The 14468-nt window shown below is 34.0% G+C and overlaps 1 pseudogene; it reads left to right on the top strand.

Moving 5' to 3' along the window:
* Window positions 1-1111: 1111 nt before the first annotated feature.
* Window positions 1112-11763, top strand: LOC149550142 (alpha-humulene synthase-like; annotated as a pseudogene).
* The last annotated feature ends 2705 nt before the right edge of the window (window positions 11764-14468 follow it).

Raw genomic sequence — 14468 nt, 5'->3', positions numbered from 1 at the left:
ATCATGATGATCCTCATGTAGATTGACAATATTTTCTTTAAAGTGAATGGTGGTGCTCCATGATTACAAATAATGCAAAAAAATTACCATCAACTCCCAACTGCTTGCTTTCAATATGTCATGCTTGAATTTTCAAGCATTTCTTTTGTATATTCTCACTAGATATAATGATCAAAACTTTTCCATACTAATATTGTGTTCCTTATGTGAATATATGTAAAAATTTACACTCATAAATGTTTGCTTATTGTTAAAATTTTAATAAATTCTCGTTAGAAATGTTGTGTTTTTAATGTCAACAAACTTAAAATACATGAAATAGTCTATCAACTTATCCCTTGAACCTCTTATAGGTGCAAGTGCTAGTATTTAACAAATTCTCGTTAGAAATGGTGTGTTTTTTATGTCAGCGGAGTTAAAATCCATGAAATACTCTATCAGCTTAATCCCTTGAACCTCTTATAGGTGCAAGTGCTAGTATATATACTACCTAAGCCATGAGGCTAGAGTTCCCCATTCTCTATTCCCTAAAGATTCTAACGGTAATTGAATGTTTAACAAAAGGATTCAGAAACGGAGCAGGAGGAAAGATAATCCTTGACTAGTAACGGATGAGAGCTAGTCCAACTCTTTTAACAAATAGACTCCCTTTTTATAATGCAGCTCCACAAAAGAAGGGGCAGCTTGGAAAAATAAAAACATGATATTTGGTGGTTATTTTATGGCTCCCCCTTTTGATCCCATAGACCTTTGGTCTTTAGTAAAACTCATTTCATTTGGTAAAAGAACTATTTCACAATTTTCTTGTGGCCTCCACCTGCTTCGTTCTAGAGTGTTGTATTCTAGATACCTATCACCTACGCGTACAATGAGAGTCGTAACAAATGAGGGCTGTGTCACCATCGTTGAAAAATCACGCGATGGCCTTCTGTTTCTCTCGTCCTTGTAAACACGTCAGTTACAAGGAACGGTGGGGATTGATCTGACGATAGTCATTTTCGTTTCTGACTATTACAACCGTTGATGGACATATTTAGCTGATTAATGTCTTTAGATGAACGTAATACCTCTAAGAAACTCCAAGACTCCTCGCATTGCCACAATAAATTATTTTGGAGTGCTTTAGCAATGTCTAATTTGAAAGGAGATGCCATTGCTTGTATTCCAGATAATGCCTTCAATTACTGGGATGATGGTTTTGTCCAATCTCTGGAAACACCATATCTGGTACTTCAAAACTTCACACTGCATGTTATTGTTTCTATTCTCAATCAAATAATTTCTTCTCTTTTGTTTTGATTTGTTTTGGTAAAAAACGGCTTCATTTTTCAGGCATCTGAGTTCCGTGAACGTGTTGAAACGCTGGTTAAACAAGTCAAAATCTTGTTAAGAGAAATGCAGAGTGGAGATGGCGATCTAATCGAACGCCTTGAGATGGTTGATGCATTGCACTGCCTCGGAATAGATCGATATTTTGAGGATGAAATAAAAACACTTCTTGATTATGTTTATCGGTCTGTAATTTTCTATCGATTAAATTTAGATTCAGAATTTTACAATTTAGTTGAAATGTATAAATGTTTTAAATCACACTCTCTGATCTAACAATGGATGAGAGAGTATGATGTAAAACTTTGATAAATATATATATATATATATACAATCAAATTAAAAAGTTGTAAATTTGAATTTGTTGAATTTAAATTATAGATTGTAATGTAAATTTTTATTTTATTTTTAAGATTGTAAGATTTAAGGCTGTCTTGAATTAAATTTTTGTAAAAAGATTTGTAAGAATTGTTTAGTTCTCGTATAAACTGTATTTTCCTTGATAATTTTTTAAAAGTAAGATAGTGATACATATTGAAGAAAATAGAACTCATTGGGATACATATATTAATACAGATGTTGGGATGGAGTTGTTGGCATAGGAGAAGGATCACAAAGTTGTAACAAGAATTTGAATGCTATAGCTTTAAGACTGAGGGTGCTTAGACTTCATTGTTATCATGTTTCTGCAGGTACCCAAATAATTTAAGTGACCTTTCAATCTAATTTTTTAATTAAAAATATGTTCTTTTTATTAATAATTTTTGTGATCTTTTAATTTAGGTTTTAAATTAAAAATATGATCTTTTTATTTACAAAATTTCTTTTTAAGACCACTTATGTATTTAATTTGAGTCCATATATGTTAGACCATTCTTAGAATTTTTCTTCATATTTCAATGTGCAATCATATATATGTGTGTGTGTGTGTGTGTGTGTGTGTGTGTGTGTGTGATTGATTTTAAACATTATCTTTCATAATTTTAAATGATTTTTCATTCTTTTATTGTCTATACTAAGTTAGATGTTTGTTGATTTGTGATGTACTCTAAAAAAGATGTGCTGAAAAATTTCAAGGATGAAAATGGGCAGATTTTTAACTGTGGAGGAAAAAACAATAGTAATATGAAAAATATAGGAGATGAACATGTGGTTAGAAGTATGTTGAATCTTTTGAGAGTTTCAAGTTTAGCTTTTCCAGAAGAAACAATTATGGAAGAGGCCAAAGTGTTTAACTCTTTGCATCTAAAACAAACATTAGACAATGGTGAAGATCCAAATAAAAGGAGCTCTCTGGAGGCATTACACTTGAAGAACAAGGTTGTTAGATTAATTTAGAAATTATTGAGTAAAAATTTTGAAGAGAAAAAATGATCAATTTTAAAATTATTGAGTTTAAAATTAAAGAAGCACTAATTATAACTTTTATTATATTGTTTTTATAGGTGGTGTTTGCGCTTACTTATGAATGGCCTCCACACTTTTACCATATGGGAAGCTCAAAATTTCATAGAAATCTATGAATTGGATAATTTCAAGTGGAAGTAGTAAAATATAACATATCTTTTCTTTTAATTTTAAACTATCAAAATATTGAATGGAGTGGATTAAATAAGTATAAGATTTTTCTATTAACTTTGATTAGGTTGAAGGATGGGAAGATTTTGGAGATAGCAAAATTGAATTTCAATATACTGCAATGTGTGTACAAGATGGAAATGAAGATACTCTCTAGGTAACTATCATTGTCAGGTAGATTGATTCACACTTCATGTTAATAAATTTTAAAAATAATAAATATTTTATTTCTTAAATTTGGCATGTATACAAAAAAAATGAAGAAATCTATACTTATATTGACAATTAATTTTTTTTGATGAATAGTCCTATTCTGTTAAAAAAATACTAAGAATACAATTCACAAAAAAGGGGTCGGGGGATACAAGATCACCCTACGAGAGAGTTCAAGTGGCCTAAGCTGGATCTAAACACACAACATCAGCCAAAAATAGCAACTATTCATAAATAAAAAAAACATATATAGCAACCTCAAGCTGCCAAAGTAGTGGCAGCCGAGGGGGGAGGATCATCTTTGTCATTAAAACCCCAATTATTGGTGGGATTGGGGGGCAGGCTAGGTATAAACTAGCTATCATCAGGTGCAACAACAGTAGGGGGATTAGTGGTAGCCTTCGCACTTTGACCTCAGGCCGCAGAGGAGAGATCACCAGCGCCAAGCAGGGCCATTTGCTAGCATTATCTCAACGAGCATGAGGAGGAGGAACTGGGGATCAACTAGAGCCACCATGGGATGGTGAGGTAGAGCGGCGCCTCCAGCTACCAGCCCCACCACTGGGAGAGCGATGGCGGGAAGCCTGCGAGCGAGGAGTGTGCAAGTGGCGGCCTGAGGAGTGGTGTTGCTATCGATGGCCACGAGGCATCGAGGTGTCTGCCAAGGTATCAGGAGGTACTCAAGCCATAGTGCAAGGGGCATTGCCCCAGTGGTTGAGCAACTCCTACAGGTGAGCAACTTCCATGGAAACTTTGTTAGCTTGCACCTGTATCTGCATAATAACATTGTTACAAATACAAGCTTTAGTGTACATTGCAATGTTAACATCCAAAAAGCTGTGTGTAAATAAAACAACATTTCTATCTTTCCATAGAGTAAACAAAATTTTCATCTTAAATGTATGCCAGACCTAGGAGTACTTTCTGAGAATTATGGGGGAATCACCCAGCAAGATCATGTGCCATGAAAATGGTTATGGCCTAAAGGGCTCGAAAAAATCATGAATCCAGTGCCAATAATTCTGTGCACATTTACAAAACCAGAAAATATGTAGAAAGGACTCAGGCTGACCACAAAAGGGGCATCTAGGATCAAAAACCCCAATGTGCTTGAGCTGAGGCCCTAGGGGAAGACCTTGGAAGGCAAGGCACCAAGAAAAGTGGGCAATCTTGGGCTCAGTAATAGTGCACCAGATGGTATCAAAGCATTTTTGCCATTGAGAAAGCAAAGATTGCAGATGCCATCTCTTGTTGAGTGTGTCAACCATCGAAAGATGGGATGAAATCCATTGGTATCCCTTATTGGGCATGTAGTTGGCAAAAGGAGTGTTAGGATACCACTTCCAGTCATGCCACCAAGGACGACTAGACTAGATTCCAACCTTGTGCACTAAATGTATAGGGATGGAGGAAAGCAAAAGGTCAAAAGTCTGTCGATCTGCACAGGCAAGGTGGTACTGAACCTGCATGTCTTCCCAAGTCCTGAATCTCATACTGACTCTGAAAAAGAGATCTTTGACAGTTCTAATGCCATGTTTGAAAAAATGAAGAGCACTGGCACCTTGGGTTTTGGCAAGAGGATTACCCTAAATAGAAAACAAGGGAGACCACCAAATATTATTTTGATTCAAGAAGAAGCCATTACGAAAGTCATCCCCAGCCCAATGAAGCCAATGCTTGATAGCCTCCCAAGCTTTCTAGATGCTCTTGATAAAAAATGAGCCTTGTATGACAATAGGATCATGCATGATGAGAAGGGTTTGAAAACCAATCCCCTTCCACATAGGTCTATTGATAAGGAAGCTAGAAGAAATGCAATGGCGAACCAAAATCTTCCAAGCTTTGTCTCGAGTAATAGCTCGAATGATCCACTTGGCACAAAGTGCTAGGCCTTGTTTTTGAGTGGAAAGTAGACTAAGGCCACCAGATTCTTTAGGGAGGCAACAAAATTCCCAAGCGACTCTGTGAAATCCATGATGATCAAAACCAGAGGCCCAAAGGAAATCTCTAAGCAGGAGTTCCAACTTAAGATAGGAAGCTTTGGAAGGAGCCCAACTGGAAGAATAATAAACATGGGTGGCCACCAGAATCTTCAAACAAATCTAAAATTTACCAGCAAGAGAGAGTGGCTTGGTAATCTAGTAATCAAACTTTTTTGCAATCTTAGCAAGGACATCATTCCAAAGCTCTAGAGGGGAAGCTTGAAAGGTAAAAGGGATGCCAAGAAAATGAAAAATCTCATCGTGAGTGACACATTTCTACTCAAACTTGCTGAGCCAAGATGGAGCTAGTAAAAAAGACTAGCGGTAGTAGATCATTTTATGCCATTGGATGGTAGATCTAGGGGCTTAACAAAAAGTCTTCAGACAAGATAGTGCATTGTTGATGTTGTCCTCCTCTTCAAGAAGAGTAAGGAAGGAATCATCAACAAAATGACCATTGACAAGCTGGGATGTAGAATTAGGCAAGGCAATACCACAGACCAGTCCTGAAGAAACAGAATGAGCAAGCAAGTACCCAAACCCTTCAGCAGCAAGAACATAAAGCGTTGGAGCTAAAGGGCAACCTTTCTTGATGGAGCAAAAGAGCCCAAAGGCCTCATACTATGAATTATTAATGGTAATGCAAGCATTAGCATCACCAAAAAGCATCTCCACGAATTGAATAAAGTTGGAACCAAATCCCAAGGCCTGGAGCATAGCAAGGATGAAAGGCCATTCAATGCGGTCATAGGCTTTGGAAAAATCTATCTTCAGAAAGATAGCCTTCTATTTGGACTTGCGAGCCCATTCCATCCCTTCCTAGACAGCAATAATGTTATCAAGAATGTATTTGGATTTGATGAACCCAATTTGCTCGGGTAGCACAATTAGAGGTAGCATGTGCCTGATTTTGAGAGAGAGTGCCTTGGCAATTATCTTATAAGCCACATTCAGAATAGTGATGAGCCTCCAATTACATATGTCTTCCGAATCACCAACCTTAGGTATGAATTTAATATTTCCTTTATTTATAATGGCTCCTAAGCTTTTAGAATGATATGCTTCAAGATAGACTCTATGCAGATTTGAGCCAATTTGCTCCCAGAGGTGCTTGCAAAAACTCACAGGGAAATCCATCACACCCAAGGGAGTTGTCATCTGCCATAGAAAAGGCAGTCTCTTTATGAATGTTGAGGGAAAGAAGTTGCTCACAAAAATCATGATGCTCCCCTGCAAGGCTGTTTGGAGTAACAAAGATGCATTTTTGGAGAGCTTCTTCTTGGGAAACCGAATTTCCTTGCAAAGCAAAGAAATTCTCATAATGATGAACGAATGCTTACAATATGTCAGGGAGACTAGACAAAATAGTCGTGCCCTGTTTGAGTTTCTAAATCCCAACTTTGGTATGACAGACTTAGAGAGCATGAAAAAAGCCCTTGGAAGCTTTGTCTCCAACTTTCAACTAGTGGAGACGAGCCTTGAGTTGAGCTCCACGGGTAGCATAGTTGTCAACAACTTTCTTGTCATGTTGAATCTTGGCAAGTTGAACTTGTAGATCTGCATCAAAGGGGTTGATAGTGAGAGCCTCAAAAGCTTTTTTGAGGGCAAGGGTGTTAGCTACATAAGCCCTTTTTCAAAAATTGGCAACTTGATGCCCATAGATGCTCAGGAATCGTGTAGTTCTTGCAATGGCATCATCCCACCATTGAATATATCCCCTTTGAGAATGCAGACATGGCTCCAAATTCCAAACATGTTGGATATGTGAGATGGTGGAAGCATGCATCAACACTAACATGTTGAGAAAAAACTGGGACTTAGCTACCTTGGGGATAGTTGTTTGCCAAGTAATGCCAAAATAAATAGGATAGTGGTCAGATAAAGTGACATCTGATAGGGGAATGATAGGAAAATCCCGATCCTTAGAAAAGGAGAAAAAAGATTGCACAGAGATCATGGCATGATCAAGATGTTTTAATATATGATCTAGGCCAACTCAAAAGTTGGACCAAGTGTGCCAGACCCCACTACTTTGGTGGCAGTTACTATTGGGATCAAATAGGCCCAATTTATTATGCATGTAGTACCAAGCTACTCTTTCCCTAGCTGTCTAAAAAAAAGGTAGAATGCCTTCTTTGTCAGATGCCACTTCAACCATATTGAATTCCCCACACATGACCCAAATAGCTAGAGGAAAATTGTCAGCTAGCCAGGCCCACAACTGGGCTCTTTCAATAGCATCATTGGAAGCATAAACATTAATGACTCGAAAAGAGTGATTGTTAATGGAAAGTAAAAGCTAAACAATTCTATGTGAAGGGTCAGAACTGTGTGAAATAATAGCAAAATGAAGGCGAGGTGATAGGAGAGTAACTACACCACTTCAGCTAGCATCATGTTGTGAGCAAAACATAATGTCGTCCTACCAAATAACACAACATGCAGAAGCAAACATGAAACTAGATATTTTTACTTCTTGTAAACACAAAAATTCCAAATTACCAAGTCTATGATGGGTATCCCGGACATAGTACTTTCTGGTGAGGTCTGTAAGACCTTGAATATTCCATGAAAGGCAGTTCATGAGTACTCTTCCATGTCATCCTCATCCTCAAGAGAGGAGTAGCTATTTTGCAAGAAGGTAGGAGCCAGGTGAAAGTTAGACAAGAAATCCTTTGAACTTACAACCTGTAGCTTTATCTCTAGTACCTCAGCACGTCTAGGAGGACTGGGAGAGTGTCGTGTTACTGGTGGCACAATGGAAGAGGCTGCAAGAGGAGTGTGATCCTTGACTAAGGTGGAAGCCTTGGCGGCAGCCTTGATCCTCTGCATGTTAGTAGGGTTTGAAACATGTGAAACCCCTAGAGGAGGAATAGTCAAAGCCACCTGTGTCCCCATGCTAGCTAGTGTAGACCTTTCGGTGGGAATAGGAGGAACAACGAAAACCACTGCATAATAATTTTTGGGCTGCAAAGGGGTCGAGGTAACCTTGCCCTTGCATCCAACAGTAACCCAATCTTCATTTTTTCCTTTGGCTTGTTTGACAGGTGCATCTTTAGGCACAAGTTTTTCCCTGGAAGTAACTAAGGGGCAATCTTGAATCTTTTTTTTTTCCGACTAGCACCTATAATAGGTGTTAGGAAGGTTCAAGTAAAGCACCTTCTGAGAGAAGGTTTGTGCCCCAATCTATATTTCCACGAAATCACGAAGATCCTTGGAAAGATCAACTTTGATGCAAACGCGATGCTAAGGGTGAGCATTAAATAATTTCTCAAGCTCCTTGGTGACAACTTTGCCAAGGTTTTGGGCAATGGACTCAATGAAATGCCAAGATGGAAAGGGTAAACCTAGGAACTCAACCCACACAAGGACCCTAAACTTATTATCATCCGAGACAGTAAAGTCTCGGGACCATTTTTGGAAAACAAGCAGAGAAGAACAGACATACCAAGGGCCATTAGTGAAAATCACCTCTGCTTGTGATGGGTTGGCAAAGTGAAATTAAAAAAAACCTTTGGTAAGGTTTTTCATGACATCAAGGTGAACCCCACGAGGGGTCCAGTTCTTGTTAACCCAGTCTCTGAGTATAGCTTTAGGAGGAGCTAGACCCACAAAATATCCTATCAAGGTGTGGTGCTCTAACCAGTCACATGCAACATCAAATTCTTGCAAAGGAAGGATAATATCAGGATTACCTCATGAAAGATCTTTGAGACAAACTTGCATGGGCATTTGTTTAAAGGTGGTGCCATGGTAGTCTAAAGCAGCAACGTGCACACTAGAAACAACTGGGTCATTGCTAGCTGGAGCCATTATAAAAAAGCTTAAAGACTCCCGTAGTAAATGTAGTTTGATAGGTGTTGCCTAGAAAAGGAAAGTTTAGATGAAGAGACATACTCAAGAGAACTAAAAAATTGCATGAGGCAAGAAACCCTAGCAGAGCCAATATCACTCTAAGCTCCCAAACCTCATTCTTTTCCACTGAGAATAATCATTTGACAATTAATTTTAACCTAACTATAGGTTTGAAAAACCACATTGTTAGAATGTATGGCTTCTCACCTTATCTATTATAACAATTACCATATTAACAAATGAAGTTAATAGAATAGCTTTTTGTAACCCCTTATGAATGAAAGAAGATAGAAGAGAAAGTATTTAAGAGCGACTATTTTATAAGTAATGAGAATGATAATAAAATTAGAAAAAAAATATAAATCTTATATTTTCTCTTATGATAGAAAGGGAAGGATTGACAAGTATAGAAAAATTAATGAATTAAAGCATAAACAAGTAATTTAAGCTTTACAGTTCGCATCTATCTACACTATCTCCAAAGAATATTATGTCATATAAAGCTTCCACTTCTATAGATTAGACTTGGGTGTAAGTCTTGATCTTATAGAGTTGTTTGTTGAATGTTGTCTAGCTAGTCTTAAACTATGGATTAATGGTTTGTTATTTATAATTCTATTGATTAGAGGTTCAATATTTGTAATTCTATGAAAAATCTTTCATGTATTATGCAACAAGTCTTCTCTTTATAAAATTCATACAATTTGAAAATAATATATGGTAAGTTTTGATAAACATCGCCATGAGATGTGGTAGTCGCACAAGTCACATATGGTGCAAAGTATGGTGGAGGAACTTATTGTAATAGACATTTTTCAACAAGGAATATCTATGTTTTGGTTTATGTACCCATTAATAGTAAGTTATAAGTGATGACCTCTTAAATATAATTATTAGAAAAATACAATTAAATGAGATATAAAAGTGAATCTTGCAAGCTAATATGTACATGATTGTGTCATGTCTAAATAATTAAGTAGAATGATCATAATTTTTCAATCAACATAACATGTATGGGTTTGTCAAAACGCCTTTAGGTGGTCCTATATTTTCACACAATGATTTATTAAATATTTTTTCTACACAAATATTTACTAGAGACAACTATTAATGTACTATAATCTAAAAAGCATAATAAATTGTTCATAGTTAATTATGCATAAAAACATGCAATATACTCCCTACAAACTTGAAACAACCCAACCATTGAAAGATAAACATGACATTGCTATGATTATGCTATTTTGTACCCTTTAAAGAAAATTTCTCACCAACACACAAAATAGTGACACCACTATTCTATAATTTCAACTATATATATTGTGAAACAAATAAGACAAGCTATAGATGATTTGAAAAAAAAACTTGGGAGAACCCTTAAGTTGTTATATATTCCTTGGTTTTTTCTATTTCAAGATATATTTTATAATTATCATGCTTATTTTTCATTTTTAATTTATTAAAAATAAAAAATCGATCAACTTTATGTAGTTGGTAGCTAGATTTTGGGATCTCAAAATTGATAGCACTTAGAGAGCATTCAATTGAGTACCTTTTGATGGGAATTATTGTTCTAGATGACATGGAATTTTGCAGTTCTAGAATTGCAATCGCTAAAGTAGTAACCCTTGTCACTACACTTGATGACTATTTAACTCTTGAACAAGTTGAGCTTGTTACTGAGGTCATTATTCAAGGTTGGAATGTTTCACTTATGCAAAATTTTCCAAATGATTTCAAGGCAATCATGAATTTTGTTTCTAAAATAGTTAATGAATTTTCAAGTGATGCCACTAAAAAGCAAGGGCATGATATGACAAAATTCATTACAAAAGCGGTACATATAGTTCTTTACAAAAATATTTTTAAAATTTTAGTTTTCTATAGTTATTATGCATCATGAAGGAAAAATAATTATTAAATTTTTTTTATAGATTATGTATTTGACGTTAATCAAAAATTGATTGCCCGTCATTATGTTGTTAAATTTGACTTTTTCTATAAATATTAAATTTCATTTTATGATTAAGGGTTTTTTATCATATAATAATGCTTCTTTTTATATGAAAAAAAATTTGCCATCATATTTCAAAATTAATTTAAAATATATAGATCCATGAATAAAATTATGAAAAATATTTAACTTTTAATTTATTTTATTAATGTTTAGTGGGAAGATTATGGTAAAGCCAATTTAAAACAAGAATGATGGAATAAAGTTGGATATGTTCCAAACTACAATGAGTACATAAAGATTGCTACAACAAGTGCATCAATTGGACCAATTTCATTACACTCAATCCTCTTAACCACTATTTTGACAAATGATGATATTGATAAGATATTCCTAAATTGACCAAGATTATGTGAGCTTGTAGGGTTATCTTTGTGCTTAGTTGATGATGTACAACATTTTGAGGTTTAATTCTCTCTACTTAATTTCACCATTACATAGATAATGTTATATTTTTATGCCATCAATATTAACATATCTATTGTTACATTGAAGGATGAACAATGCCATGGACAAATAGCCTTAGCCATTTCCTCATCTATGAGGGATCATCCTGAATGCTTAGAAGATGATGCATTATTTCATGTCAAATGCCTTGCTGATCAATTGATTAAGGAATTAATATGGGAAGTTTTGAATCCAAATAATAAAATTCCTAACTATGAGAAGTTATGTTTCAACCTAAGTAGAGAAATGCAAAACTTCTATGTTTTTGGAGATGGATTTACATATCCTAAAAAAGGGGTCAAACATCAAGTATTAAAAGTTCTAGTTGATCTAGTGAAAATATAGTGTTTCTCTCATCTTTAAAAAAAAATTGTAACTTAAAATATAAGTTTTTATGTGTCTTGGACCCTATAATATGTAATGGTTATAAGTATTCATCTTTTTGATACCATAACACTTAAATAAATTATTCGATCATTACAGTATTACTATTTAGTTCTTTAGGTTGGTCTTTATGTGTTATATTTTAACATACATGTCAACCTAGATAATAGTCAAGGTATGTCTAAAGGTAATAAATATTAAATTTGATCATAATATTGTTAGTTGTGTTCTCACTAGATATATTTGGAGGTTTTATCCTTTAAAGTGGCTTGTTATTCTTAGCTATTAACAATTATTTGTGCAAACCAACTCATATTATATTTCTCCTTATGAAAGTTATTTCATTGCAAAACTTGTAAAATGAAGAGTGGATATGATTTCAATCTAAATTATTAATTTTTAGAATGCTTCTATATTGTGTCTATTTTATTCCTTACAATATTCTCCTCATTACTATATTTGATATTAGAGTTAGATAGGTTTACATTGCTATATTACAATCAATATGTATATTTATTTAAACTGGTTTACATTGTTATTACATATGTTTATTTATGATTTAGAGTATTTTGATGTGAAAGTTATAGTTAATATATGTTATTTAAGGAAAATGCCAGAGACATGAACCATGTAGATAATATATGGTAGTAATAGAAATAAACTATCGGACTTTCAAAATAATGGGGGGTGAGTTAGTATTTCCTTTAAACTATTGAAACTTCTATATAAACATTTATATTATATAATTGACTTTAAAAATAATTTTAAAACATGAGTAAAAGACACAATACATAGAATTGATAATTTTACATGTAAAACCCAAATTAGGAAAAAATACAACTTGGTGATTAACACTTAGTATATTATAACTGGTTACAAAAAATCACAATAGTGCTCCCTGCACAACTCACTACAAGAGGGTTCACTTCCCAAATAAGTCTCATTACTAAAAGGTGGAATCACTACCCAAAAGTACAAAATTAATCTATTATAGTTGCAAGCAGTACAATTTCATATAAGCTCACTATACATAGCTTGCACACCTCTCCAAATAACTTATACAATATTTTCAATAGGAATAGTGTTATTAATTGTCACTTCAACATCTATATAATATCTCTAAGGATATGAAAAATATGTACCAATCTATTAATATAGTAGGTAGGCTCAACACACCATGTCCCAAAAATCAAGTCAACTCCATAACAACTTTACACATTTTCTCAAAAACTACTTAACACATGTTATAGAACTAATTCAACCTAAACATAATAGAGTTTTTTCTAGTCTTGAATTTAGATGAAATATTCAATCCATAACCAATCCCTGAAACATTATGAAAAACTATGAAAATCACATGAATTATAGACCATATGAAATTTAATCTATATCATACCAAAGAAGCAAGGTATTTTTGGAAATAGCTTCTACAATCCACATATTGTACAATCAACATTTGAAGTCTTGCATATGCATATTGCCTTGATAAATAAACATGTTGTCATTTAAATTATAGACTAATAACAGTACCGATAGAGGCTTGTGAACCAAAAGACAAATGCATACTCTATCAAAATTGGCAGAGCTTGGTTGTTGGAAATACTATTGTGGAAATGACAGCATTCTAATAATCTCCCATTTTGTTGTGAATAGAAAAATGCATAAAATTTTACTATTTTATTTTTTTTCATATTTTTGTACTATATACTTATATCCTTTTATATTTTCCCAAGTCTTTATATCACATATATCCTTATATCTCCCTCTTTAACATTAATGGAAAAGGGTGCATAAAGACAAAAATTATAACACTAATCAAAATTGAAAGAGATTATTCCACTAATAAAAGTATAATTTATTTTTACAAGTGATAAAATACATAATTATTGAAAATTTGGTAATCAAATAAGTTGGTCCTCTTTGATCTTCTATATAGGAGATTTCCATGTATTCATGTTTCTATCCGAAGAGTAGACATCATCTTCTTTGAAACAATTTCAAATCTCAAGTGTCTACAAAGTTTTTCTCCTTCTTTGATTATAGTGGGAACTAGATTAGAAAGATTAACATTTGTTTTCCTTCAAAAGGGTATAGAATACTAGGGATGCATTTTTAATAATCAAATCTCTAAGATTTCCAAGTGGAAAATGTATGGTGTCTATTTTTTGTTTCAATTTAGAGTATTTTTTATAAAGCTCCTGATCAAAACATGTCCTAATAGAAGTTGATCAATATTGTTCTAGATCAAAGTTGTGATAGGCTACATTGATTTGAGACTCAAATGCGTCTATCTCGAATCTTTTTTAAAAAAATAGCCTCAAGCTTTATAAAGTTAAAAAATATAAGGAATTATCCTCCTTGAGGAAATTGTTACCTTTACACAATAGTTAGAGATATTTTTTATGTGCAATGACACATATTCCTTTTAGCTCAATAACCTATTTTATCTTTCCTTTCCCATCTCATTTTTCGCATGATCTTTAAGACTAGAAGAGTAAGCCTTGGAGAAATTCATTAATGATTTTAAATTTTCAACATAAGATATGGAAGGGTCAATGTACTTCTCATGTAACACTATGTAACACCTTAAACATTTCTTCAGTCATTTTTTCATTTTTTGAATAATTATCAATTATGTTCCATTATATATGTGCATGGAATAAATT

Source organism: Cupressus sempervirens, chromosome 7 (assembly GCF_028749045.1).
Source record: "Cupressus sempervirens isolate cs-2001-9-10 chromosome 7, ASM2874904v1, whole genome shotgun sequence".
In the NCBI taxonomy this organism is placed as follows: Eukaryota; Viridiplantae; Streptophyta; class Pinopsida; order Cupressales; family Cupressaceae; genus Cupressus; species Cupressus sempervirens.
This window is presented reverse-complemented; position numbering and strand designations above follow the sequence as displayed.